Source organism: Rhinopithecus roxellana, chromosome 9, assembly GCF_007565055.1.
Source record: "Rhinopithecus roxellana isolate Shanxi Qingling chromosome 9, ASM756505v1, whole genome shotgun sequence".
Lineage (NCBI taxonomy): Eukaryota > Metazoa > Chordata > Mammalia > Primates > Cercopithecidae > Rhinopithecus > Rhinopithecus roxellana.
Window position 1 is genome coordinate 42824638 of NC_044557.1, and position 5646 is coordinate 42830283.

At 39.1% G+C, this 5646-nt stretch overlaps 1 non-coding gene across 1 annotated transcript; it reads right to left on the reverse strand.

Moving 5' to 3' along the window:
* Nucleotides 1-227: 227 nt before the first annotated feature.
* LOC115899799 lies at nt 228-362 on the reverse strand. Its single transcript, XR_004059403.1, has one exon. It is a non-coding gene; the product is annotated as a small nucleolar RNA SNORA70 (small nucleolar RNA).
* Between the last annotated feature and the right edge of the window lie 5284 nt (nt 363-5646).

Here is a 5646-nt window from a genome sequence, read left to right on the forward strand (position 1 = left end):
ATCTTCTGGCAGCCAGGGAACTTGAACTTGGCCCTGCATAGGGCCTCAATCACATGCTCCTTGTTCTGCAGCTTGGTGCAAATGGACCAATGTCCATTTGGACCAATAACTTGGCCAATGTAAACCCTGGCCACAGTGCCCTGGGCCTTTCCAAAGGCACCTCACATGCCTGTTTGGAGTCTACATTGGGGTAGCGTAAGGTCAGAGGCAAGAACATGCATCTGAAAACCTGTCTCCAAGGTCCCTTAGAGCAACCCATACAAGAAATGGGCTACATACACGACCAAGGAAGTGGCTGTTTGCAGCCATTGCACACTGGGCCCCCATGAGGAAAGGAACTCAGTCGGCTTAATTGGCTGCAGCAGCTTTGTTCTTTTTACTTAAGATTGTTTGTGGCTATTTGGGGTCTTTTGTGGTTTCATGCAAATTTAAGAATTTTTTTTTTTCATTTCTGTGAAAAATAACAGAATTTTAATAGTGGCTGCATTGAATCTGTAGATCACTTTGGATAGTATGGATATTTTAACAATATTCTATTAAGCAATAAATGCAGCATACCTTTCCATTTATTTGTGTGATTTAAAAAAAAATTTTCATCAGTTTTACAGTTTTCTGTATATAAGTCTTTTACCACTTTAAATTTATACCTAAGTATTTAATTTGTTGTTGCTGTTGTAAACAGGACTCTTTTCTTTATTTCTTTTCCAGATAGCTTTTTATCAGTGTATAAAAATGCTACCAATTTTGTATGTTGATTTTGTATCCTGTGACTTTCCTGGATTTATTTATCAATCCTATCAGCTTTTGGTGGAGTCTTTACAGTTTTCTCTATATAAGATCATGTTGTCAGCAAACAGACAATTTCACTTTTTCCTTTCCTATTAGGGTGACTTTTATTTATTTCTCTCGTCTAATTGCTCCAGCTCAGACTTCCAGAACTCTGTAGAAAAGTACTGAAAGTGGGCATCCTTGTCTTCTCCCTGATCCCAGAGAAAAGCTTTCAGCTTGTCACTGTTGAGTATGATGTTAGCTACGGCTTTGTCATTTATGGCTTTTATTGTGTTGAGTTACAATCCCTCTCTACTTATTATGTTGAGAGTTTTTATCATGAAAGGGTGTTAAATTTTGTCAAATGCTTTTTCTCTTTCCTACTTCTATCACAGTGATAGATCTCAAATACTGGCTTCTGGCTTAGCATTTATAGGTGAGTAGGCAGTAAAGATAATTACCATAGTATTTAAAGTCAAGAAAGAAACAATTTTGACTGAATATCAAGATATAGTGAGTGTTTGTGTGTGCGTGCGCATGTGTTATGGGTGTTTGTTTGTTGAGTTAGCTGCAAAAATGCTCCATCTGTCCACTTTCAAATAGCAATCTGTCAGATTGCATACTCCAAAGAGGGACACAGCAACAGCTCTTATCCTGCATGCTATCTTGCAGTGTGATATTGCCACTCTGCCTTCTGAATCTGGGCAAATCCTGTGATCAATGGAAATATGGTAGAAGTGACACTGTCCAAATCCAGGAGAAGTCCTTTAGAGAAATTGGAGGCTTCTTCATGTTCCTGCCTCACACACACACTTCTTCTGTTGTTTTCTCTTAAATTCAGCAATGGTGCTATGAGAAGCCCATACATCAAAGAAAAGACAAGTGTAAGCACTTGGATCATAGCCCCAGAGGACTCTCAGTCGATAGAAAACATTGACTGGCATCCATGTTGGTGAAACAGCCTTGGACATGCAGCCTTTCCCAGACGATACGGGTCCAACCACTTCTGACTGCAAATGCATGAGCAACCTTAAGCAAGGACTGCCTCGTTCATTCCCACCTACCCACTGAACTAGGAGACATGATAAATCATCGTCTTAAGTCACCAAGTTTTGGCATCATTTGTTCAACAACAATAAACCAGAACACCCACTGAAAAGGCCATCTGACATTTTTGGAACATTTTCCCTAAATTTGGATAGATCTCCACATTCTAAATAGTGCCTTTTCAAAGTAGACTCTAGAAATATACATTTCTCAGTTTGCTTGTGGTTAGTGTACAGGCTTGTGAAAGATTCTTATGCACCTCCAGACCCCATACAGAGGTGAGCAACTTTAGGACAAAGGCTCTGTGTGGAGAATCCGCTCCGTTCTAAGAGTGGCAGCTGGGGACATGAGGAAGATTTCAAAGAAGGTTCCTAATGCAGTATGTTTGTGGGTTCCTAATGCAGTATGTTTATGGGTTGACAATAGTGTGTAAGTTAAACCGCCTCAGTGGGATGCAGCAGAAGGCCAGCTTGGGGTATGGCTGCAGCATTTTCCTTGCAATCTTATCTTTGAATATATTTCTTTGGCCATTCTAATAATTCTGTGATTAACTCAATAACCTTTAATTAACATATCATCTACTTAAATGATGTAGAGTGAATTCCATAATTTTTGGAGGTTAAGAAACCTAATTTCTATAGAAAACATGATGCATCCATGACCCCCAATTTAGGCACCTGAAGTGAGCAAAGGCATGGCAGGAGTTTTGCTGGTCACCTACAGCACAGTCAACAGAAATACTGATAAAAGAGACTTGCAGATTAAGTACAATATATGGAATAAAGTTAATAAAATTGAATTGTATTAGAGGTTTTAGTTAATGAGTAGATTTTAGCTATTCTTGTTGCACGCAAGGAAAGTAACTGTGAGATAATCTGCTTCACTATAGTCGTCATTTAACTTTTGATGATATTCTATGACATTATGTTCTAAACATCAAGCATACACAATAAAGTTTATTTATTTTTCTTTTAAATAGGAAGATAATAGCTTGAGGAGCCAGATGCAGCGGCTCACTCCTGTAATCCCAGCGTTTTGGGAGGCCGAGGTGAGTGGATCACTTGAGCCCAGGAGTCCGAGACGTCTGGGCAACATAGTGTGACCCCAATCTTTACAGGAAATAAATAAAATGTGCTGACCATGGCACATGCCTGTAGTTCCAGCTACTCAGGAGGCTGAAGTGGGAGCATTGCTTGAGCCTGGGAGGTGGATGCCGCAATGAGCTATGATCACACCACTACACTCCATCCTGGGTGACAGAGAGAGACCTTGTCTCCAAATACACAAAAAGATACAGCTCGTTACCATGCTTTTGCAACACCTGGACTTCTCCAGTTGGTTCCCAAAATCTGCTGTCAAATGGCTGGCTCAGCGCAGCTCACCAAGGCATTCCAAGAGCTGCTCGGTGCATGCTTCCTAGACCCGTAGCATCAGAAACAAATTCGCCTTGAAATTTGTTAAGAATGCAAATTCTCATGTCTCAGTCTGGACTTCTGACACTCTTGAACTGTGTTCCAACAATTTTTGTTTTTCTAAATAAGGCCATCAGGTAATTTTCAAGCATGTGTAAGTTAAAGAACCCTATTTTGCAAGTACTTCCTATTGACCTGCTGAAAACATGTATTGATTCTGGTATGGTTCAGTTCCTCAAAACCCATATTGAAGGACGTGCAGTGGCATTTCTTCATCTGGATTCTAATAAACTCAGTAATCACATTTTCTCCGAGATCAGCGACGATATTTCAGCAACCTAATTTGCGGATTTCTAACTCCCTATCAAATAAATTAACTAGATTAAGTGTGCTCTCAGCAATTCTTCACTTCCTTTGGGCTCCTCTTTTTTTTATAACAGTGACTCTACTGTTAGTTTCAGAGGATGCTGGCTCAAAGTATATCTTGGATACTGCTTTTTTATTTGTTATTACTTTTATTTTTTATTTTTTGAGACGAAGTTTTGCTCTTGTTGCCCAGGCTGGAGTGTAATGGTGCCATCTCAGCTCACAGCAACCTCTTCCTCTGGGGTTTAAGCGATTCTCCTGCCTCAGCCTCCCAAGTAGTTGGGATTACAGGCATGCACCACCATGCCTGGCTAATTTTGTATTTTTAGTATAGATGGGGTTTCTCCATGTTGGTCAGGATGGTCTCAAACTCCCGACCTCAGATAATGCACCCTCAGCTTCCCAAAGTGCTGGGATTACAGGCGTGAGCCACCGTGCTTGACCCAGTTGCTGCTTTTTTAATCTTGGTGAATATTTTAGCTTTCCTTTTATGCTTAATAGTCCATTAATGTTTCTGTTTAATAGCAGAGCCTGCTTATTCATGTTACAACTAATCACAATTTTTATTCTGTAAGGTTTCGTTTTCATCATGGACTGCAGATAAAACAAATTCATATGTTCTTCCTGCACAAAGTTGTATCATCTTTAAATGTTTCCTGACTTTCCAGTCAACATTTCATATGCTCTGCTCCTCCACCCTCAAACTATGCTGATGTCCCAAGGTTCAACCATCTCATAAGTATATAAGGTCCAGTGATGTTCACATTAAACTGTGCCAAAAATTCTTTGTAAACTAAAGAGTTTTACATAAGATGCAGAGCCATCAGTAAGATTCAAGGATTTAATACTGGCAAAAATGTCCTTTTGATTTGAAAAAGGTATTCAGTATGATATATTTAGACATATGATATATTAGACATATATTAAGCCCTCTGCTCCGAAGCACAGCAATTTTAAAAATCTGAATTCAAATGAATCTCTAATAGCAAAAATGTCAGGCACTGTGGCTGATGGTGGGGGAGGTCGTTTTGATCACATATGTCTATTACCCCCAGAAAAGCAGCTGTTTGCCTTAGTAAAATAACTGGTGTCCCTAATGTTATTAGTAAGTTATAGTAGATGAACGTGTCCATTCATGTCAGGCAGACTTGGCTTTAAAATCTGGCTTTGTTCCTCCTTACTCCTGTGTGATTTGAGGAGTACACAGCAACTTTTCTGTACACAAGTTTTGTTCTGTTTGAACTGAAGACTTCTTATTTAAAAACACCACTCAATAGTCATCAAAGCCTGACAAACACAATGCAGCAAACATTCCTCCTCCCTGCCTCTGTAGGAAATTGCTCAGCATCTCTGTTCCAGGGGATACAGGGTTCAGCCTTTCCTCCAGAATGTGACCATCGAAATTTATTCCAGCCATGTCTGCTTACACCAACAATCAATGTTGTCATTGACATCAGACAGCTAGTCCCAGACAGTTTCTGCTGTCTGAATCCTCTTACTTGTGTCTATTATTCTTTCCTGTCTTATCATTAATAACATGATTGATTATTTATTCCTTAGTATGTTTTTAGTTGCAAGACACAGAAACCCTACTCAGAGAAACTTAAGAAAAAAAAAAATGTTATGGGCCTGAAGATTAAAGCCTTTCTTCTCTCTCTCTCTGTCTTCTTTCCTTGGTGTGGACTTATTATGGTGTGTTTTTTTCCATATTACCCTGAGAAGCCCCCTATGTACATTGTATCAGCTAGGAACTGGAGCAGAAAGGATCGTCTTTCCTTTTTTAATGTTTTAAAAAAAATTAACTTGTATGAGTACATAGTAGGTATATATGTTTATGGGGTACATGAGATATTTGGATACAGGTATACAATTTGTATTAATCCTGTCAGGGTAAAGGGGGCATCCATCACCTCAAGCATTTAGCATTTCTTTGAGTTATGAATGTTCCAATTATACTCTTTTAGTCATTTAAAAATGTACAATAAGTTATTAGTCACTGTAGTCACCTGTTGTGCATTCAAACACTAGAACTTATTTATTCTATGTTTGTACC